At 37.2% G+C, this 24,851-nt stretch overlaps 1 long non-coding RNA gene across 1 annotated transcript in view; it reads left to right on the plus strand.

The window, feature by feature from the left end:
• The window catches only part of LOC126948470 (uncharacterized), a 118,555-nt gene that overhangs the window by 63,263 nt on the left and 30,441 nt on the right, over positions 1-24,851 (plus strand). Inside the window, exon 2 of the long non-coding RNA XR_007723467.1 lies at positions 23,136-23,311. This is a non-coding gene — a long non-coding RNA (uncharacterized LOC126948470). The remainder of the gene's footprint in view (positions 1-23,135; positions 23,312-24,851) is intronic.

Consider the following 24,851-nt stretch of genomic DNA (forward strand, 5'->3'; position numbering starts at 1 on the left):
CTGGGATTACAGGCTTGAGCCACCGCGCCTGGCCCTTTACTTGCTTTTTCATAGTATGCATTATATACTACCTTATAGTCATGTGCAGATTAATCTGAATAATTTCCCCATCCAGTCTCCATACTTCTTAAGAGACCTGGGTATGAACTACACATGCCTAACTGTCAGTGTGGTCCAGACACTACCGGCACATAGGCATTTTTCAGCAACTGTTACCAAGATAAAAACTGTTTATTTCCACAAGACCTTATCTCTGAAAAAAAATTTGCTTTAGAAGAATTCTAATACCAGTTAATGAAAGTTATACTATATTGATCAAATAATCCCTTCTGCCATGGATTGAATGTGATATCCCCCTCAAATTCATATGGTGGAACCCTATCCTTCAATGGGATGGTATTTGGAGGTGGGGCCTTTGGGAGGTAATTAAGGTGAGATAAAGTCATGAGGGTGGGGCCTGCATGATGGGACTAATGCTTTTATGAAAAAAGGAAGAGATCTGAGATCTTGCTTTCTCTGTCATGGAAGGACACAGCGAGGAGACATCTGTCTGCAAACCAAAAAACAAACCCTCACCTGGAACCAAATGGCAGGCACTTTGATCTTGGACTTCTCAGTCTCTAAACTGTGAGAAATAATTTTTTATTTGTTTAAGCTGCTCAGTTTATTGTATTTTTGTTACAGCAGCCTAAACAGATGAAGACACCATCTTCTGAATATTTACTTTCCACAAATACTGTTGGGTGGCTAGCCCTGTGCCCATGCCTGGCCCTCTTCTCCTTTGCCCATTTGCACTTTTAGATCTGCCAAATTATTGCTTGCCTTTGCAGTATTCCTTGAAGCTATGTGTAGCCATGTGACACAGATCTGGGCAATAGAATATAAGAGGAATCTGCTGGGACTTCTGAGGAAGCCTTCAATTTCCTCACAAAAGGGATAGATGTCCCTAGCACCAGGCTTCCGCCTTCATTTCTGACTTGAACAGGGACCTGATGCCTGGCCCTCTGTTCCATCTTGTAGGGAGATGGCACTCTTCGGGGTTATGAATGGCGAATGGCTTACAAACTTTGTTCCGTCTGCCTCTTTCTTGACACGTTCCAATCTTGTAATGTAATTTCCATTAACTCATCTATATTAGTGGGTCCTAATAGAAATAGGTTACCTCAGCCTCAAGAGAAATAAAGCTGGCAGGTAAGGTTTGTGGCACTCTGAAAATTACCCTGAGATATATGTGAACTTATATGGGACTTGGAGAATTTGTTTGGGGCCCTGCCTTTTGACATACTTCTGTTAGAATAAAAAATTTAGCATCTAATATCCTAAGGACAAAAAAGTCCATATACTAGGATTTTTTAAATTTCATTTTTTAATTGTGATGTACATATGCATAAAATAAATTTCACCATTTTAACCATAAAAGAAGTGGTGCATGGACAGAGGAGCATGGTTCCTTGACAACACTGTTGAGCTCCTTAACTCACTTTAGTAACCAGGTACCCCAAACTTCATGTGAAATCATACAATGAACCTACCCCCACCCCTTTTTTTAACATCGTTTAAGTTGTATTTAACGCTGCTTGAAAACCAAATGTAGTCTTAACTATTGAACAGATAATAACAAATTCAACAGGATTCTACTAAAACACTTAGGAGATGCAACTGGAACTCATACCCTAATCTAACTATTGTGCATAAAGAGTAAGCAAAATAAATAGCACAGTATTTAAGAATAGGGGTTTAGTTTTGATCACCAGCCCCACCTAACCCACTAATTCATTGATGTAAGCTATTTTCTCTTCCTAAAGTTCAATTTCTGTATTTGTAAAATGGACAAGATTATGTAATAAAAAATATAAGAATTAAATGAGAAAAATGCATAGAAAACATCATTTGGCACATAGTAAGTATGCAATAAAGATTCGCTTTTCAATATTTATGATTTTATAGTATGAAGTCATGCTAACGGACTTAATTTATGAAATCTGTTATGTTTTATTGAGGTTCTACTGTACGAGTTCACAATTCAAACTTTTAGATGCTATACTGTCCTGCCTTGATCTGACACCCATAAATCAACTCAATTTTATTTACTATTTCTTTCAAAAGTGACATGAAATGATACTAGTTCTATGTTTATTATGCTATTATTATTATTTTATTTCTAGCACAATTCCAGTTTATCACAGTTCAATTAGTTCAAAACCAAAAATTCATTACAGTGAGGTTTATTAGAATTAATTGCCATTACTATTAATGTCAAATGCCAAAGTGAATTTGAATTGCCCCATCCATTCACATGAATGCTGGTTACTTCTCTTGCCCACTCAATGTTCCAAGTTTTTATTTGTTCATTTTAAGATTAAGAAAAAACCCTTAATAGGTTTCTTTTCTTTCTTTCTCTCTTTCTTTCTTTCTTTCTTTCTTTCTTTCTTTCTTTCTTTCTTTCTTTCTTTCTTTCTTTCTTTCTTTCTTTCTTTCTTCTTTCTTTCTTTCTTTCTTTCTTTTTTTTCTTTCTTTCTTTTCTTTCTTTCTGTTTCTCTTTCTTTCTTCCCCTTCCTTCCTTTCTTCCTTTTTCTTTCTTTCTTTCTTCTTTCTTTCTTTCTTTCTTTCTTTCTTTCTTTCTTTCTTTCTTTCTTGCTTGCTTTCTTCTTTCTTTCTTTCTTTCTTTCTCTCTTTTTCTTTCTTTCCTTCCTTCCTTTTTCTTTCTTATTTCTCCTTCCTTCCTTCCTTCCTTCCTTCCTTCCTTCCTTCCTTCCTTCCCTCCCTCCCTCCCTCCCTCCCTCTTTCTTTCTTTCTTTCTTTCTTTCTTTCTTTCTTTCTTTCTTTCTTTCTTTCTTTCTTTCTTTCTACTCAGTTTGGAAGCACTCTTATGCCTGGTTAACATACCTAAAACAGGAGACACTAAATGGAAGACAGGTATGATTTATATGAGAAAGAATGAACATAAAAATCACACCCCACTTAGAGGAAGAGACTGGGACCTAGTCAAAATAGTCAGAGATGAAAGCTTAGCAACTTCGCACATTTTAAGCACTGCCTGGAATTCTGACTGATGGGATATTCTGGAAGGAGGCTTAAGCAAATAAGTAGGCTAAGAGGAACACTGAAGTTGTTTTATGCTGTGGCTATTTTAATCTTTGGGCATGAACTAGTAATTATTTTCATAGGAAGTGGGGGCAGAAGTAACCAGGGGATTTCTGAGGCCCATAATGGACTTCTGTGGTGTGAGCTGAGAATCTAATATTATACCACAAGATTACCAAGCTCGCCATCTCTTCTGACCAGAGAAAATTTTAATTCACATTCCAGCCTCAGTGTGTCCTTTTGGCTTGGGTCTGCAGAGGGGGACTTCATCTCACTGCCTGGGCTTTAGAATAAGTAAAATGGTATTAGCTGTTGTCGTAGAGGCAAACCTTAAGAGATTGACTGAATCCAAGGCTTTTAGGGAGGTATGCATAAGATGCTTCTATAGTTTAAAGTCTGTTTCTTTACAGGTACCTGAGATTAATTATCCAAAACAGAGGAATAACTCTCAAGTCTCTGCTACTTAGAAGAAATTTAAAGTATCCAGGGAAATACAAAAAACAGTAAACACCATCCAATTACATTCTTCTTGTGCTGACAATATAGTTTTAAGACTTTTTTTTCTTTTCTTTTTTTTTTAGATGGAGACTCTTTCTGTCATCCAGGTTGGAGTGCAATGGCATGATTTTGGCTCACTGCAACCTCTGCTTCCTGGGTTCAAGTGATTCTCCTGCCTCAGCCTCCTGAGTAGCTGGGATTACAGGCCCACGCCACCACACCTGGCTAAACATTTTTGTATTTTTAGTAGAGATAAGGGTTCATCATGTTGGTCAGGCTGGTCTCGAACTCCTGACCTCGTGATCTACCCACTTGGGCCTCCAAAAGTACTGGGATTACAGGCATGAGCCACTGCGCCTGGGCCATTTCTTAAATTAATAACAAAAGTCAATGTATCTGAGTCTTTTCTCTCTTATATAAGAAATCCTTTGAGGACAGTCTTTTTGAAACTTACTCTACTGTGACTTTGCCTAGCTCCCTGCACCTTATGACCAGGGTGACATTAAACGTGTCTGTAATGGAGAATGAAGAGGAAGAAAATGTTCAAGTTACTAGAATGATCCCTTATTATCCCGTTACATTGTTATTTATTTCAAACACTGTATCTTTTTTTCCTAAACACATATATGACATAAATATTATCTCATTTCTCTTCATCTCCTCCTTACAGGTACAGGATATTAAAAATAATAATGTCATCCTGAGGTTTACTAGTTTCAAAAAGGAGATTCTTTGTGGTTTACATATTTGGTGGGGCATTTGATATAAGAATATCCCCTGAGTTAAGCCCTGTTCCTTGACATCATAGTTTTCCTACATACCACAGCTAGATTAATCTTCCTAAGGCATTATTTTTATTGTGTCAGAAATGAACCTTGGTTTCTGCTGTCCGTGGTGTAGTTTCTTCTGCAATCTGGCTGGCACTAACTTTCAAGCCTCGTTACTCCTTTACTTGAACTTGAGTACTAAGGTTCAGACAAACTTGGTTGCTAATTACTCTTCCAACATATTGTGTAATCTTTCATTTGTGAGTTTTTGGTTGTCCTTCACTTTGGAACCCCCTGTCATCTGCCTCTATGTCAATCTGGTTTATGCATCATGGTTTAAATTAAAAGCCCTTTCCTCCAAGAGCCCTGTTTTGGTCACATCAGATCTGATATTTTTCTTTTCTAAACTCCTAGGGTATTCCACTTGTGCCACTATTGGTTCACTTTTTACTTATTGTCCTTTATTAAGCTATTTGAGAGCCGACCTTCATTAATTCAATGTGCATTTATTAATCACCCTGTCTGTGTCAATGGCTGTCCTAGGAAGAAGAAATATTATAAGTGACCTATACTCATGAAGCTCCAGGATATCTCTCCTATTAAATTGTGAACTCACCAGGGCCATAGACAACATCCATTTTGCTTCTGTATTTCCAAAGGACAGTGCTTTGGACATGGAAAGCAATTAATAAGCTGTTAAGTAAATCAGTGGCTTTTAACCCTGTAAGACTCAATGCTGTCTTCCAGCCAATATTTTGTAATGCCCCTTTTGCTATACTGTAAGAGAAGTAACAATGGTATACTCTTTTTATATATAAAATTTTGAAAATATTAATAAAATATCTACACATAAATTTATTCCTTCAAAAAGGACAAATAAAAGAAAAACATTTTATCACAAAATAACATGCATTTCATTATGTAAGTGCTTAGACATAACTACTTAGAAAATATAGTGAAGTAGTCAGATTCTTGCCCCAACTTCACAATGAATAAGTTTGGGTTTTTCAACAAGAAAGTAAGAAATCATTCCCTACACGAAAAGCAGGAAAATGAAATAGTAGAGCTACGAGTGACACTAAATAAAAAGCAGTGTTTGAATAGGTTATACTAACCCAGATTCATTTGTGTATAATAAAGGAAGGAGAGAAGTAACTTTAATTGAAGTTGGGATAACTTGCCAAGAAAAATTGCAGACCAACAAAGTGGAGAAAATGAGGAATTAGACCGTCCAACAAATGAGCTGTATCTTACTTGTAAGTGGAGGGTCAACATAATTCATATGGAATGACCTAGGGCAAAGTAATGACAGAGTAGCACAGAAAACGTATCTTCTATTTTAAAACCCTGCCACGTGTTGGGGAATACTTTCAGTTTCTGGTATTTATTAAGACTTTGAAGACCAAATATTTTGGCAGGTGGTAGGGAGCAGAGAGTGGATTAGGAAAAAAAAAAAAGTAATACGTATAGGAGGCGGTAGAAAACTGTTTTACAATATACTTCTGGGGGCAGTATTAGCAAAAAATTAAAATCCATAGGCAACTCACTTCTGCTTCTGGTTACAACTGAGGACATAGTTCCTGTGGTAAACAATGCATATCTGTACAAACTAGATGAAACAAATGTTTTCAGGTGTTCGACAATAGCCAGCACAAGACTGTGATGCCTGAGAGAAGAAAGACCAGTAAGATGTGGTTTACAATTTGGAGGCATGTCCTGGAACTATGGCACAGAAAGCCGGAAGCTAAATGAAGCACAGCCATCTTGCTGAGCTGAGGAGACAGAGATCAAAGCCTAGAGATATCAGAGAACCAGAGAGAAAAGAGAGATGAAGAGAAAGTTCCAGAAATCTACATCAAATGTCCCTTTGAATCCAGCATGTAACTCCATGAGACTAGAGAAAAACAACTATGGGGGAAAGAACAAGTACCCAAGAACTAGAAACTGAGCAAGGGTGTCCCATCTTTTGGCTTGAGCAGGGGTGTCCAATCTTTTGGCTTCCCTGGGCCACATTGGGAGAAGAAGAATTGTCTTGGGCCACACATAAAATACACTAACACTAATGAAACCGATGAGCTAAAAAAGAAATTGCAAAACAATCTTACAAATGTTTTCAAAAATTTTATGGATTTGCATTGGGCCGCATTTAAAGCCGTTCTGGGCTGCAGGTGGCCCGTGGGCAGCAGGTTGGACAAACTTGTACTCAAGCATGCACAGGGCTGAGAAGTGGGTAGGGTTTGAGTTTAGTCTAGTCACAGTGGAAACATCTCATTAAACTCTTAGAACATTCAGCTGAGACCCTAGCAAAGCCATGTCTTAGGAGTAGTCCCCACATAGTTACTCAAGGCTTGACCTAATAAAGCTTAATAACAAGACTCAAAAGAATCAAGCTAATCCTCAAATAATTTAATTGATACTGGAACAAAAATTCAATGATCTCTAAAGAAAGACAACAAAATTTTAAAAATCAGCGATCTAATCAAATCAATCAAAATGTGCTTGACACACAAACAGAAAAAGATGACCCATAATCTGGAGAAAAAAATAATAGAAACAGACTCCAAAATTGTAGAAATGTTGGAATTAACAAGTATTTAAATAAAAATATACATGTAAAATAGAGATTTAAAAAATGAGAGTTGAAAAAAACAATATCTGAAAGAAAAAAAATTCACTGGATGGGCTTAATAGCAGAAGGGATACTGGGGGGAAAAAGGTCAATGAACATTAATACATAACAATAGGAATTTTCCACACTGAAGCATGGAAAGAAAAAGATGAAAAGAAAAAGCAGATTCTCACTTAGCTTTGTGATCACGTAAGAGGTCTAACAAGTGTGTAAATTGGGGTCCTAGGAAAAGAGAAGAATTCAAAAAATTTGAAAAAGTAATGCTCAAAAGATTTCCTGATGATGAAAACTATAAACACATAGGTCCAAGAAACCTAACATACCCCAAGTAGGACTAACACAAATCCCCATGACATGAATTTAACTATGTAACAAAAGTGCACATGTACAACTGAACAGAGAATTTTTTTTTAAAAAGAGAGGCACATTATAATAAAATTCCTGAAAATAAGTGAGAGAAAACAATCTCAAAAGGAGCCAGAGGAAAAAAGACACATTATGTGCGAGGAACAGAGATAACAATTAGCACTGACTTTATCAGAAACAAGACAAGCCAGAAGACAAGGAAGGAAAGAAAAACAAACCTCTGTTAATTAAGAATCCTCAATCAGCACAAACATCCTTAAAAATGGAGATGATAAAAGACATTTTCACACAATCGAAAGTTGAGGGAATTGTTCACTAAGTATTACAAGAAATGTTCATGAATATTCTTTAGTCTGAAGGTGAAGGTTACCACTGAGAGACTTGATCAACATGGTAGGACATTGGAATTGGTAAATGTGAGGCAAATATTAAAGACTTCTCGTTTTTCAATTTCTCCAAATGTTTGTAACTATATAAAGCAAACAAGGTAGTGTGGCATTTGTAACATATGTAGAAGTGAAAAATAAATGGTAATAATATCACAAAGAACAAGGGGAAAATGAAAAAATCCTGCTGTAAGCTTCTTGTGTTACTTGTAAGGTGAGTATAATATTATTTGAAGGCAGACTGTGGTAAGTTGAGATGCACATTTAAATCACATATAATGTTTTAAATGAAAACATAAACTATCTCTGATTCTAACTTTCTAAGATAACAACTGGCTCAATAAATACTACATTTAGCAAAGAATGGGCAACCCAAACAAAATAAATATGTGTTTTTTTGGCAGCACAAATTTCCTATCATTAAGCTATGATATATATACACTGTACATATACAGAATAGAAATAATATGAAAGACTTTAAAAAAACCTTAAAACAAAAAGTATATTTGTTTCATGCGACTCCATCAATTTGATATTTGTTTTGGAATTTGTTCACACTGTTTATATTTGTTATATGTTTTTAGACTTCTTTACAGTGACCATTGCAATATATTTATAACTGTAGTTTGTAGTAATTTGTAGTAACTGTGATGTAGCACTGAAACTCATTCTCCCTAAATAGTAAGTTCAAAATACTCTAATAAGTAATTCAACTTCTTTCTTTAAATAAGTGGGTTTGCAGGAGAAACATGAATGAATACACATAACAGATAATGCCTTATGGTAAAGTAGATAAAAAATAGATGAAGATTATGGAAAAGTCTAAAATTTTAACACTAACAATGAGACACTTGAAAAAGATTCAAGGGAAAGTGACAAAGATCGAACAGAGGCCAAATTTAAAAAATGCAAATGAAGGAGTCCCTGAAGAACGAAATAAAAGCCTAGAAACAGGACAAATCCTAACAGTATAATTTGAGGAATTTTTCCAAAATAGCAACAACAATAATAGAAACTGCATATTGAAAGAATATGTCACATATCTGAGAATATTAAGCCAGACAATCAATACTAGGATGTATTCTAGGAAAATTTTTAGACATAATAAAGGTGTGATACAAAAGTGACTTTTAACTGTAAAGAGGAGAAGCCAACTGTTATGAACAGGCAAGAACTTCGGATATCTCCATCCCATGACCCCTTGAAGGAAAATATTAAAGAATGAGCATGACATAACCAAAATTACTAGTGTTAATCATGACAAGTACTGGTGGTGAGCATTAAATATATAGTTATAGAATTAGAACCAAATGAGCGTTAAAAAGAAGGGATTATAATACATAATAGCTATACGCCCTGGCAATGTAGATATCAGTCCTTTAAACAGATTAATAGAAAGATTGAATCAATGTTAAATGATGTTAAAACTATTTTCATTAAACATATTGTTCATTAAACATTATATCAAAATTGAAAAAAAATCAAACAAACAAAAAAAGGAGTGGGGTAACTTTGTAATTAGAATGATTAAATTCTTGGGCCCCTGTCCTTTCTTCCTCCCTCAGGGAACTCTGTAAATGTTGGCTGACATGCTCTTTTTCCATTTCAAATGAATAGATCATGCATTAATCACTAATTCATTCAGATAGTTACATTTCATTTTTTGGTAGCATCCATATGAGAGTAATGTATTTCCAAATAGTATTACACTTAACTTCATTCGGCAGCTGGAAAGAAGAATAATGAAAATGTTCAGTGACAAAGATTATTTTAAAGAAATCTAAGCTTCTTGATAATTCCCGTAAATATTTCTTTCACATTGATGTGATTGATTTCATTTCCTTGCATCTCAAAATTACCTCATTTAACTTTACAACTATCTCTAAAAAATAAATACAACATTTTCCAGCATTTTAATTTTGGTATTGTATTTGTCACTAATTTATCAATGATGAAATGAAATAATTCTACAACAGTGTCAAATAGTAAGCATAAAATTGATAAGTAGTTCCCTCTGAAGAACTATCTTATAAGAAAAGCTTACTTATTATGTTGGATAAAATTTTTACTATTTTTGTCAATTCTTAGGTTTCTAAATAATAATTCATAGACGTCTTAATTTTATTAATTTAACACTAAACAATATATTGATTTCTGAAATGTTTCACTAAGATTCTTACCTACTAGTCATTGATGAAAAATAGAAGGAATTGCTAAAACATGGTGGTATTTTAATTTGTTTACAAAGCCTTAATGGCAAATCACAGCTGGTCCCATTTTCTATGATACAATCAATGACTGGAAAGGAAATTATTTTTCTGTTTAATATTTTTAAAGAATTCTAACTACTGACATACTTTTTTTGTACTTGATCGGTACTTTGGAAAATATTAGTTTATCTACAACTCTTTTTTTTCTTGCAGATCCTTTGTATATGAGCAGTAAGTCTTCATTATCATACAAGATGCTTTCATATACTTGACATAAAAATTTACTTGTTGCACTTCATTACATGGCTAATTTTTCAACACTGCCATCAACTCTTCTTGATACAGTAACACTGCTCAAAAGAAAGGTTAAAAAAATTATTTGCATTTTTTTCCATGATCATTTTACAAAATTCTTGCATAGCTAATAAAGTTAGCTTTTCTCCAATATTATGTAGCTTACCACACTTTAGCAATCATTTGTATTGCTAAGATTCGTTGTTTTTCTGATTAAAAGACTATTTGTGAGTATTCCAGGGACAAGATCCCTTGGAAATGTGACATACTTTTGACAACTTTATTACGATGTTCCTTTGTAAAATGTTTCTTTAATCTTCATGACTTTGTTACTTCATTAGAAAAAACACACTGGGAGAGAAGGCATTTCCATAACTTCTCTTTTATGGGCAAATCTGTATAATCCAATTTCAAATTGTCAGCTGAATCTTGTTGCCATTATCTTTTATGTTTGATATTTTGAAACAAGATTTAACGATATATATGTATACATATGTTCAATCATCATGAATGGAACAACTACTAGTATAAACGATAACAAGTATCTCGTATTAGAAACAAAAATCCTGTGACCTGAGTTTCTCTTCGTGGCATAATTTTCCAAAATGTTAAGCAGATCTTTGTAAGGTAACAATGTACAGTCTTCATTCATATAGTAGCTGCATTTTTGGAAAATTAATATATATACAAACTATTAAATAGATTACTTAATTTAATTATAAAGAAATTAGGGGGCCTGGCGCGGTGGCTCAAGCCTGTAATCCCAGCCCTTTGGGAGGCCGAGACGGGTGGATCACAAGGTCAGGAGATCGAGACCATCCTGGCTAACCCGGTGAAACCCCATCTCTACTAAAAAATACAAAAAACTAGCCGGGCGAGGTGGCGGACGCCTGTAATCCCAGCTACTCGGAGGCTGAGGCAGGAGAATGGCGTAAACCCGGGAGGCGGAGCTTGCAGTGAGCTGAGATCTGGCCACTGCACTCCAGCCTGGGCGACAGAGGGAGACTCTGTCTCAAAAAAAAAAAAAAAAAAAAAAAAAAATTAGGGTCAAGCTTCAGGTAATTGTACCAGTTAAAATTAAATATATTTTTTTCTAATCTGAAGGTGTGGAACAATTTTTTGTAGTTTGGTTCTTCCCTGAACATCGTAAGGCATCTAGCATCCCTGGTCTCTTCTCACTAAATGCTAGAAACCTTCCAAACTTTGTCTCAACTGAAAAATTATGACCGATTTCTGAAATGTTTCCTGGAGATTTTCCATCGAATGATGCTGGGTAAAAGAATAATTGTGAATTGAATGTGGGCGATCCTTTAGGGTTACATGCTTAGGGTTGCACATTCCAAGCCCTGCCTATAAATGCCGGATGGAGAGAATGAGTGGGAGATGTGATCCAGGCTGTGCTCAGTCCTGCCTGGAAGAAGGGGGTAGGCACCAGCTTTTTCTTCTGTAAAAAAGTATCTTCCTCTTGCCAAGAAGTCATCCAGAGGGGCCACTGTTTTCTTATTTTTATGAAGGCACTGCAAAATCAAATTATGTACAAAATGGCCAAGCAGGTGCATCCACATCTAATTAAATAGATATGGATAAGAAGTAAGCAAAAAACCTTCCAACTTTTAAAATGGAAAAACTATTTGTCTACAATATTTTCTTTATTTCAACAGCATTGTAATTGTGGATAAATGCGTATTATAGCTTCCCACTGATCATTTGAGAGACATGGAGGGCAGAGGGTGGATGAAATTACACGCAGCCATCTTTTACATGAACTCAGAGCTTCAACTTTTGCTCATTTGTACCATATATCATAGCTGGCTTTCTAGTGAAAACTTAATGCATCATTGACTAACTGTTAATAGTTTTGTTACAGGTTGGGGGCATGCATAGAGATGAATCCTATCTAAATATGCGAATAGGTCATATTTTCTAATCATTCTTTACTGAAAACACTAGACATGTTTATTTTGTTTTACCATGACATTTATGCTGATCTTAGTCTCTTCTATATAATCCTAATTTGCAGCCAGGGTTGAGGGCCTCCTGGCTGGAGTGGTGGCACTGAAGCTGTAGCCTGGAATAGAGAATGGTGTGTATCTGTTGTTTCTTCTAAATAGCACAGTATAGTGACCTCAGAAAACTGGAAAGAACATGGGTCCAACTCAGGAGTAGCAGCATCACAATAGAAGGACACTTGACTGAGTAGATCTAGGTGATAAAAAATATTTCTAAAGATTGTTTTCTGAGTCACTATTGCCACTGAAAAATAATGGTAACAAGCCCCAGGAAAAGTTTTATTTGGCCAGAGTCCTCATCCAAGCCCAGTTCTGACACTTCTAGACATTCTTGGTAACTTGGCAATGAAATATCTTCTATTATGGAAAGGCAGTGTTCTTGAATACATACTAATTCCTCTTTATGATGTCTGGGGCCAGTTACCACATGTAGTTGCTGCAGCCTATACTGGGCTCCACTTCCTACTGGCTTAGTTCCTCTGCCCCAGCCCTTCCTCTTGCCTGACTCCCACCTGTGGACTGGTAGGTACCTCCTCAAAGAACCTGCTCAATGCCTCTGCTCCAGACCTCTTTGGACACCATGTCTCTGAGTCACACATGTATGTCTCTTAGCCAGAAAATGCACTAGGGCTGAGGGTGGGGGAAAGGGGGTGTAGTTGCAAGTTGCAGTTAGAGAAGGCAAGGGAATGCCCCTTATCCTAGAGTTTCCTTGCTTTCTGGAGGATTGAGTCAGAAATTCTGGGTCTGTTTCATGTTACTAATAGGGGAGATGTATCATGAAGGACTTGCGTGTGCAGGTTCTAGGACCAAGCAGATCTGAATTTGAATCTTAGCTCTTCCACCACCTGTGTGAATGACCCTCCTTAAATTCCAACTACTTCACTCAATGGGGATAATACTAGCTACAATGTGAGTGACTCCCATGCACCCCTTTTTGAAGGTGTCTTAACCCAAATGTGTAGATACTAATCCAAATGCCCCAGATGTAGTTCAGATGTTGACTTCCTGAACCCTCATGGAGTCTCTTCCAGACAACCTGAAGCCAGTCACTCAGATACCCCTAAGGCAAATGAGAGCAGAACTGGACTCCAGGCTACTTGTTGTGTTAGGGTAAATACTGTGTTAGTTAGAGGAAACAGGCTACTTGATGTGCAAACAGAACAAATAAAAATATTGAAGAAGAAATGTTCTGTGATTTAAAATTGTCAGAAAATATCTTAATAACTCAAATTCAGGCAATTCTGGTTTTCATTTAGAGAACAGGAAAAAAAAAAAGATGATGATAAGCATGACTATAGAACAGAGATTATAAGTAGAATTAACATATATTTGGTTGTTTTTCCCTAGTGGATTTGAATGTAATAATGCTTTATTTTTTGGGTGGGTGGGGCTGGGCATGAGGAGGAGGATAATATTCTCTTTGAAAATGCCCCTTTTAGAAGCATGCCTCTATTTCTTTGTTTGAGAGTGCATGCACAAATGCAAAGACCTAATCGACACATTTATTTTTAGGACAATAATTTCATTGCCATGAGTCTCCTTCTTAGAATAAGGCAGGTTATTTTGCTAATTTTTTGGCACCCTGGCATCACCTGATGCTAATCACCAGACACAGGACACCTCGCAGCTTTTGGCAGCAAGTTAAAGTGATTGAAGGGAGAATTGGCTTGGATTCTCTCCTTCTCCCGGCCCCCAGGCTTTTGTGTGGTTTGGGGCTGCTTTTATGAGACAGAGAGATTTTCTTTCAGGAAAATAGGGTGAACTGAAAAGTCCTTTGTATCTTCCATAACCTGGGGAGAGGGGTTTCAAATCTCCTTAGTCTGGAAGGCAAGGGTGGCTGAAAGCTAACAAAGAAAACCATTTTAAGCTTGATGAGCTGAGAGAAGGGAGACTATTTGAAGTTCTGGAAAAGTCCCAGAAGGTGGCTTTTCTACCTTTTAATATAAATGTGTGACTAGACTCTAAGAGCCAACTTGATCTATGTGCTCTTGGTGGGCACAGGCCTTGAAGGCTGCTACTGTTAGCAGCGAAGTGTCATGTGCACCCTCTCTTGAGACCGAGCCAATGATGGGGCCTTATGCTGGACTGGTTTATGCATGTGCTAGAACAACCTTTAGAATCACCTAATTAAACATATTATAATGTCAGCTCACGGTGCAAACACTTTCTCTTAGAAAAATATAATACTTATTCTGGAATGGGAAAAGATTTTTTTTTTTTGCATTTAATATCAGCAATTTACTAAGCTTTAAATTTTTGTATTAAAATTCTACTTTTGTATTTTCCCAAGGTTCTTGATTAATTTTCAAAGCGTGGAAAGAAATCTTGGGCTTCCCACCTCCTACCACCGGCTTCCCACTTCTTCCTCCACTCTAGTGAAATCATGCAATCCCAGCACTTGGAGGGGAGCTCTCTTTGAACTGCTGCTGCTGAGACCCTGGGGGTGGAGTTGATTATTTTTGCACGGGGGCATTAAAATGCCAGACATCAATTTCTTGTCTCCTGGTGAAGATATCTATACGTTGAAGAGGTGTGCTTCAACGCTTTTCAAAGAATTTTTGCAAGTGCAAATTATGGGAACCCGAGAGAATTAGCTATATTTCTTTAAATAAATCCCCTCAAGGTCCATCTGAAGATGGTTGTGGAGATGGTTGTGGTTCTCTAAGAAGCAGTAAATTCTGCCTGGGGGAAATGTTGTACCAATACCCCTCCCAACCCTCATTCTCCAGCAAGTAGCCAGCGGTGTGGGGTGGGGCTGCTGCAGTGATGGCACATATTAGGTAATACCCCCCGTTAGACTGCAGATGTGTGAACTAGTTTAAAACTTTTATTAGGGTTTTTATTAGACTCCACTGCAGTCTTAGCCTCTTTACAGTTGCCAACTTAGCCAGTTGCTCACAAGTTATAACAAATTAGGAATACCTAATGCCTAAGCTATTCTTACACTTTGGGGGCAAAATCCCAAACAAATCATAGTCTTCCTTGTGAATCTAGTCTCCATTTAAGAAATTGCACTTACAGGCAGAATGGCGCTTGAGCCAGGGTTTTGTTATGGCTTTGTAATAACAGTGTGGTTCAATTCTCCTAAGCACATAAATCCCGGATCCTTTATCATTTTCTGCCTGGCCACGGAATGCCCTCTCTTAAGTCTTTGATGGCCTTCCAAAATCTTTTTTTTTTTCCTCTTCTTTTTATTGCACGTATTCCTTAAGTGACCTTAATTCTTCTGTGAGTGCCAGATTGGCGTCTCTGAAAGCTGACATTGGCTTGCAATGCCCAAAAGAGGTACTTATAAAGTAGAAGATCCCCATCCTTCCTCTGTATGGGGGAAGAGCTCAGGAAGAGGAGGACACCTCTCTTACCTAAAGAGGCAAAGCAGCCTGGTCCTTGGCTTCAAAGATTTTTATTATGTGCCAGTGAAACAAGCTTACCGTACTGTCTAGCTCCTTCATCTGAGAAAGACATTAATCTCCTTCTATTTAGACTGACGCACATAGGAGTGAATAAGTACAACGTAGTTTTTTTCCCCCTTGGAGTTAATAGACATGCATTGAAAAGTGTCCATTCACCAGTCCTCAAACTTTTTTCCCAAAAGGTCTCAATCTAGGCACAAAAGTGAGATTATTGGGCACTAATAGCTTCAATAAAACATAATCTTTTGGACATACTAAATAAGAGGATAGCATAATGTTTAAAATCTGAAAAAAAATTTGTTGAATCATTAAAATGTTATATTTGAATTTATTAAAAATATCTTCAATTGAATACACAAGGTTGATGTATGAAGATTACCTGCCTTGTCCATAATCCAATATTCAAAGAGATGAACTCAATTTAGTATATCTCTTCATTTTATCTATTTTTGACAGTTTCTGTTTTACTTCTTGCTGCAATGTTACTTCCTGTGGTAATGGTTACAAATCAGGGAGTAGGTTAAAAGTTTCTAGAAAAATTATGGAGGTGTTAAATCATGTACACCTAATCTCTTTCTTTTATAGACAAAATTGAGGCTCAGAGAAAAGAAAAATAGTTTACTGGAAAAACCTGGGTACAAATTCTCTATTACATCCTACATGTTTGGCCTTGGGCAAGTTGTTCAGCCTCTTTGTTGCTCCAGCTGTGAAAAAGAAGCAATATTAGCTATAAGGTAAAGCTATGATGCTGATTAAATAAATGATATACAAATTATCTGGCACAGAATAGGTGTTCAGCAAACCACTAGTTGCCTTCCTTTTTCCTAAAGTCTCCGTGGAGTTGTTACATATAACAACATGGAGTTGTTAAATGTTTGGGAGCAGAACACAAGAGTTGGCCCTCAATCTTGTGTTCTTCCCATTTCACCATGCTGCTTCCTGCTGAGATTTATAGGGAAAGTACCTTGTCGAATAGCTAGCTGCTGCCTCTCACTTGGGAGTGTGTTGGGGAGATGGTGTGAGTGAAAGGTAGATGTGTTACAAATCCTGACTACCAACATGGCTGAAACTGCAACCACCAACTACAGGAGGGTCACTCACTGTAATAGAAATGGGCTGTTGGTGGCAGAACTGTGTTTTCAGTATCTACAGCTGACAGTCCCCCTGAGGTTATAGAACTGTGCTGCACACAAGCTCACAGCTGTGAGCATGACACTGATGATAAAGCAATAATCTTCTATATCTAATGTGCTTCCAGGTTGAGTGGCTGCCTGCCTTACCTAAATAGGTTTTGTATAGACTTACATTTGAATGTATTTATTATACTCATAGAAACTGGTGGTGGCTTGAGTAAACTCATTTTCCTGGAGAGATAGCCTGAAATCATTCACTCATCATTCATTTCTTCCTCAGAAATATCCTGAGCCCTATCGTATGCTTAGGTTTTAGCAGTGCACAAAGAAAGATACAAAAAAGGAGTGTACACAACCCTTCAAGTATTTTACAAGTCTGGGGTTTGCTAACAGACCTGGAAACTTAAACAGCAAACCACAGCAACAATTTATTCATTCATTCATTTAATATATATTTATTTAGAAAGAATGCTGACCACCGACAAGTCTTTGGGCTAGGTGAAATGTAGCATAGAAAGATGAATATGATTTCTCTCCTTCGTTCTCTCTTTCTTTCTTTCTTTCTTTCTTTCTTTCTTTCTTTCTTTCTTTCTTTCTTTCTTTCTTTCTTTCTTTCTTTCTTTCTTTCTTTTCTTTCTTTCTTTCTCTCTCTCTCTCTCTCTCTCTCTCTTTCTTTCTTTCTTTCTTTTTATTTCTTCTTTCTCCTTTTTCTTTGAGGCAGAGTTTTGCTCTTGTTGCCCAGGCTGGAGTGCAATGGCACGATCTTGGCTCACTGCAACCTCTGCCTCCCAGGTTCAAGCAATTCTCCTGCCTCAGCCTCCAAAGTAGCTGGGATTACAGGCATGCACCACTGTGCCTGGATAATTTTGTATTTTTAGTAGAGACAGGGTTTCTCCATGTTGGTCAGGCTGGTCTCAAACTCCTGACCTCAGGTGATCCACCTCGCTTGGACTCCCAAAGTGCTGGGATTACGGGCATGAGCCATCGTGCCCAGCCCAATATGATTTGTTTCTAAGCAGCATACAGTTAGATGAAGAAAGGACATTAGAGCGTTGAAGACAAATTTAATACCTAGTATATATGTATAGCATATAAGTATGAATAAGATGTACTAGGTAAATGATGCAAATTATGATAGTCAAATAAATGCAAATAAGTTTGCATTTGGCAAAGCCTCTGTGATCCAATCAGTAACTCTTGATCCCTAAGGTCATTGAGTCTTGCCCTTCCTGCCTCCACAGTCACTTCTTCCTTCATTCCCTTTTCCTTTCTTGTTTCCACTATATTTGGCCCTTCTTGTCTTGGTGCAATGAGTGACAGACATTTTCTCAGAAGGAATGATGCTTGGAGGATGAGTGAGAATTAACCAGGTAGAAAGGGGAGGGCATTTTAGGGAATGTAAAAGCATGTGCAAGGGTCTGGAGAAAGGGAGGGATCATGGTGTGTATGAGGGACTGAAAGAAAGCAGGACAGTTAGAACAAGGGGCAACATGGGGCGAAATGAGTAGGGGTTGGGTGGGGTGGGGACATAGGGTGTTTTCAGTGAGGCCATGCAGAACTTGTGGGTCATCGGAGATACTTTTGTTTGTATTTGAAGAAGCTCTTAAGAGCATGTCAAGTCATCACAGACCATCATGGTTCCAAACTAGAAGGAATCTTGAGTTTCTCTAGTCTAACCTTGACTTTATATATGTCACTGTGTCTCTATTGAGTAAACTTCTGGCCTATGCTGAAGAAAACAACTTAATTGCTAGGGAACTTGGGAATCCTGTGACTACTCATTCAACGTTTTTGTTGCTATTTCTCCTCTCTTATTTCTAAATTAACCATTTGAAAGTGAACAATTCAGTGGTGTTTAGTCCATTCACAGCACTGTGCCACCACCACTGCTATCCAGTTCCAAAATATTTCCATCATTCTTAAACCCTTTACCCTTTAAGCAGGTTCTCCCCTTTTCTCCTCTTCCCAGCTCCTGGCAAAAACCAATCTGCATTCTGTCTCTATAGATTTATCCATTCTGGATCTTTTATGTAAATGGAATTATAGAGCATATGGCCTTTTGTACTTGGTTTCTTTCACTTAGTGGTTTATCTGTGTTGTAGCATGTGTTAGTGCTCCATTCCTTTTTACTGTTGAATAATATTCCATACTCATTCCACTTGGGAATAACTCTAATAAAAACTCATTTGCCTTTCTCCTGCCTCAGCCTCCCAAGCAGCTGGGACCACGGCACCCACCACCACACCCGGTTAAATTTTTGTATTTTTAGTAGAGACGGGGTTTCACTGTGTTAGCCAGGATGGTCTCGATCTCCTGACCTCCTGATCTGCCCACCTCGGCCTCCCAAAGTGCTGGGATTACAGGCATGAGCCACTGCGCCCAGCTGGCCTTGGTTTTTTTTACACCTTCAGAGGAAGGTAAAGGAGTGACAGTGAGGTAATCACCATATAAGAAGAAATTTATATGTCTGTTGAGTCCCTGTTGGTTATTGTAGCAAGGAATAAGGTAGTTTTTAACTTACAATGACTTATGTTTATACAGTTCCACCATGTGGGACAATTTTTGACAGTAATTTTCTGTTTAATATGTGGTATCTTTTGAGTTCCCAAACTTATAATCAGCGCCTTTTACTCATTTCCATTAAATATTCTTTGAATGTACATCCTTCCTGAAGTATTTTTAAAAATATAAAAGTAAATTGTTGTGGAAAGTAAATCCCTTATGTTTACTGCTTTGGCAAGGCAGTGACTACAGCTTTTCTACCTCCAATAAATCTCTCTGTAAAGTCAGCAGTTACCAAAGGCTACTATGTAAAGTGCCTTCTGGAAGAAAGTGACAAACTACTTAAATATTGCATACAAGGAAGAAGAACGTGTTTACTTGTTTAGTTCTGGTTTTCATTTTCTCAGATTGTTGACTCATGGGATTTCTTTTTTGGGGGATGTGGATTTTTCGAATCCACTCACTTTATTCTCTACTATTTCAATTATTTGATTTTGTTAGACTTTAAGAAGCTTGTGCAAGTAGCCACTTTTTAAGGTTCTTCAAAGAAAACTAACATTTGGCTGTTAGAGACCTCTGTGTGGACTGAGGTGGATGGAGCATGAAGCTCTGATTGGAGGTCCATGACAATGCATGGGAGAAGGCAAGGGGAGGTGACCACATGGAACAGGTCATCCAGACTTAGCCTCTGCCAGTGTGAAGTTCTTACTCGTGTGGATGATTGATTGGCCTATTAGAATCACTGAATCTGTTTGCCTAAATTTTCCAGTAAGTGAACCCAACCCACAATGCCTAGTCGGTTTCTATCCATGGTCCTTCTATCTGCACAATGTCTTTCTGTCTGTCCAAATACTAAAGGTCAGAGAATCCCTTTGGAACTTTGAAGAGTTTGAATCCCATCAGCCACTCCCAGGTGGAGCTGCACAACTTTAGAGGCCCTGTTTGTGGTCCGCTGTATAGTTTCACACTGAACATCAGACTTGTTTCAGTTTTGATCAATGGTTTTCTATAAACAGAGTCTGCTTTTGTCCAGCTCTTGCAATGGGACTCTTCAAGAATATAGAATAGGTTGTTGCCTTAGAATTTTTCTGTTATTTAAAGTTTCAGTTGAAGCCCCAAAGCTGAGAGCAGTGAGTTCTAAATATGCACACTCTTAACATAAACTTCCAAGATTTACCATGAGATCGCAAAGCTAGTCCTGAGACCCATATCCTATTAGTTAATTCCAGAATATACAATAGAAGGCAGAAGACAGAGATTTATTAGAGGAGGCTATATTTGGAGGTAATTCACAGAAAAAGAGAATGTTAATGTTGCTTCCTCCACCAAATAAGTCAGAAAGGTCCCAAGAGCAACAGGTGGAGTCATGGGTCAGATACTATTGTGGTACAGGAGTGAAGCATGGTGAGAGATCACTCCAGATCACCTGAGGTGGGTTCTGTTAGGCTTGGGGATATTTGATAATTGAGAAAGTTATACCTGCCTTTGCCTGGAAAATTCTGAAGACAGAAGGCTAGCTAAAGTTGCCTGTGATGATAGGAAAGGAGGGCAGACACAGGCCAATGTAACCAGGACGGACATGATACTTTAATCTGCACTGTTAACATTTTCCATATCACTTTATTGGGTCTAGACCAGGGTTCCTCAACCTTAGCACTACTGCCATTTGGAGCTGAATAATTCTTTGTTATGGGAGGTTGTTGATATGGTTTGGCTGTGTTCCCACCCAAATCTCACCTTGAACTGTAATAATCCTTATGTGTCAAGGGCAGGGCCAGATGGAGATAATTGAATCATAGGGGCAGTTTCCCCTGTACTGTGCTCGTGATAGGGAATAAGTCTCATGAGATTTGATGGTTTTATAAATGGGAGTTCCCCTGCACACGCTGCCTTGCCTGCAGCCATGTAAGATGTGGCTTTGCTTCTCATTCACCTTCTGCCATGATTGTGAGGTCTACCAGCCATGTGAAACAGTGAATCAATTAAACCTCTTTCCTTTATAAATAATCCAGTTTTAAGTATGTCTTTATTAACAACGTGAGAACAGACTAATACAGTTATCCTGTGAATTATAGGGTATTTAGCAGCATCCATGGTCTCTACCCACTAGATACTAGTAGTAATCCCCAGTTGGAAGAACCAAAACTTTATCCAGACATTGCCAAATGTTAGGCATTTGAGGGGCGAACTTCACCTTGGTTGAGAACCAGTGGTGTAGACAATCAGCAGAACAAATGAGGTCCTGATTTGTGGTGTTTGCCAGTTTTTGTGTTATTAATGCCTCCACCTTAGCCAATGTCCAGCTATCAATGTGATGCAACTAAAGGCAAAGGGAAAGGGAGCTGGACATATTGTTTCCATTACACCCATACAATAGGTAAAAATAACTTCAAGAGCATAGATGGTAGTAAAATGATAATAATTAGGAAGTGTTGAGTTTTGAAAAATATATTTTTGTTTTTGATAAAATTTATTTATTTGAAAGTTTATATACTTTAATTTTTAATGATGCCTGTGTTTAACAACTGGTTTACAAAATTTCTGAGAATTTAACAGTCTGCTCTCATGTGCCAATGTGACTTGCCTGCAGCACACCACATTTATAGCCAAATTAGGAATGTAGAGAGGTAAGAAGATTTCTTCTCCTTACAGCTTATATAATGTCAAACTGACCCCAATTTGTGAACTAAATAATTATACATGGCATCTATATTCCAAGCATCAGCCATTCCCCAAGGGAGGCTTTCCTCTGGAATATTTTGGAAATTGAGGGGTTGTCTTAGTTCTTTCCCACATTCACCCATTGGACAGTTGACTCTCAGCATTCTACATTCTTCACAGCCATTTCCAGTGTCATGGTGAGCCACTGGTTGTTTGTTGTTGTTTCACTCCTGGAAGTCTGGATCTCTTGCCTTTGATGATGTGCCTGCATCCTGAGCAGTAGAGAGATCAGCAAAGGCCACAATTTCATGTCTAAGCCACAGATGTTAGTTTCGCTCCTCTCCCCTGGTATATGCTTTTATTTTCTATCTCTTAAGAAATCATATCCTCTGAAATTTTCTTAATATTAATTTCTTCAGCCCCTTCCCAAGGGAGAAAAGCTCAATTCTGTATTTGCTCTTATCTTAGATGCCTTTTCCCTCTCCATCAACCCCCCTAGTGCAATACAGATAATCCGAAGAAGAATGTGTACAAACTCTGAGACAGTCATTTTAGAATAACACCAGCAATGGGTGGTATGGGTATACTTCACATCTATGGCTAGCTAGCTAGCTAGATATCAGATGAATATATATGAACCCATATACATGAAGTATATATATTTATGTACATATCTTGTATATTATACACACACACACACACACACACACATGCCCTCTTTGCATAGGCATAGAATACCAATATTCTATAGATGTAGCTACTGTTATAGTGAACAGTAGTTATTTCTGTGAATGTGGTCTGGGGTTGTGGTGGAGGAAGACTCATTTTTTTTTTTGGTTTAACATTTTTACAAGTTTGTATCTAGTTAGCTAAAACAGGTGCCTACCAGCCTTAATTTCTCCAGTCTTCTTTGAGACCAAGCCCAGAAAGTCCTTCAGCCTCCATGATGACGGGTCTAAGTGAATGAGAGTGTTTGCTGTTGATGTGCACTTTTCTCTTTGGTCCTCTTTCTCTAGCGTGATTTTACTGGTTCAGTCATCACACTCCCCAGTCTGCTCTCATGATCTTCCTGCTTCTCTTTATTCTCTGAGAACATTTTGGTAATTGTCCCAGAGAAGCCCTGGTGAGGATTATCGTGATAAAAGTGACATGCTAATGTCATGCTTGTATGGATTTCCTTCAGCAAATGAGCCCCAGCTCCCTTGTGAAACTTTAAGAACATGGTACTCAGAGGGGTAAGGCTCATGAAGTGGAGAGATGAGAAGACTTTCGGGGCAGATCTTGTGGAGGCTCTCATTCTCCTCGTGACATTGCTGTGGGAGAAGAAGGAGGCACTCCATGTTGGCTTCAATAAAGAAGGTTACTAAAATTTAATTTTATCTTCTCTTGGGTTAGGTGTATAAGGGTATGTATATGTCAATGTTTAAAAATATAAAGCTTATTTAGAGTTTGTTTAAACACATAAAAAATGATTAAAGAAAATTGAGCTCATTTGCAGCAGAAAAATACAAAGTTGTCAGTGAGAGAGACTGGTTATTCCATCTAGATTTTCCTAGCTTTAAATATAATGAAAGAAAAACAGACCAACTAATACTACGTTTATTTGAATAGGTGAGCTCAGTGATCAGATGTCAGCTCTCAAAAGTTATCATTCAGCCTAGAAACCCAATTTAATTATTTGCAATTTATTCTCCTACTATGTTTTGGAAAAAGATGACTGTATCAATTTTACTTATAGCCCCCTTTGAAAATGTAAGTTTTCCTTCTGTTGGTGATTCAAGAGTCCCTTTCTGCTATCATTAATGTCTTTTTTGAGATTTTTAAAGAAAATTTTATTTCAATAGCTTTTGAGTACAAGTAGTTTTTTGTTAGGTGGATGAATTGAGTTTTTTTTTTTAAATATAGATAAGCAAAATGTCAGACTTGATTAAAAATAATTAGAAATTACAAGAGTTTAAAAAATATTTTTTTCAATCTTAATTTAAACCCAACTTTGAAGACCAAGTTGTGGTTTTGGAAAAAACCTAAATCCTTTGAGAGAAACAAACCTATAAAGTATTTTAATGTGAATAATATAAAGTAAAACAGAAAAAAAATGGATCTCTAAAATAATATTAGTTTCTATGTTAGTTTTTCTTTAACATCAACCTCTTTTTTGACTGTTTTATTGAAAACTCTACAGACAGTAGCTTATTTTTCCACCGACCTAAGCACCTGAGATTTTTGGCTGATGGCTATAAGACCAGTAAAACTGCCTATAAAATGTAACTTTATAATATAACTTAAACAATGTTTATATAATGTATTCCAACATTTACCTTTTTCCAAAAGCAAACAACTCAGTGTGTATTCATTATATTACAATGCAAAACAACATTCATGTTTTTGAACAATCATAACACTTGCTCTGTAGTTATATTGTTTACAGTATTTCTGTAGTACCAATGGATAAGTCTGAAAGGAGGGAACGCTGACCTTACTTAGCGTAAAATTTTTCTGAGCCTAACATGAAGGAAATAGAGTAATATTTTATTTGAACATGTTTTTATTAGTTTGATTTTCAAGTGCTATGGTAAAATCATGTTCCTGACTCCATACAGCCCAAGATAGTATAGTCAGCCAGCGCACCTGGTATCATCTCACAACCATGTTCCACTTCAGGGTGTTTGCCCATAGTAGTATTACTTTCTATCCATGGGGTTTGCTCTTTAACCTCTCTTAATTCTTTCCTCAATATCACCTTCTCAGATGCCCATGATCATTCTATAAAAAATCCTACTCCTGTCATCCAGCACCTGTCATCTCTGTTAACCTAAGTATTGTTCTCTGAAGTATTGTGTAATACAATTGTTTATTATGTTCTGTATTTTGTCTCTCTCATCACAGAATATTCATTGTA

This window comes from Macaca thibetana, chromosome 1 (assembly GCF_024542745.1).
Source record: "Macaca thibetana thibetana isolate TM-01 chromosome 1, ASM2454274v1, whole genome shotgun sequence".
Taxonomy (NCBI): domain Eukaryota; kingdom Metazoa; phylum Chordata; class Mammalia; order Primates; family Cercopithecidae; genus Macaca; species Macaca thibetana.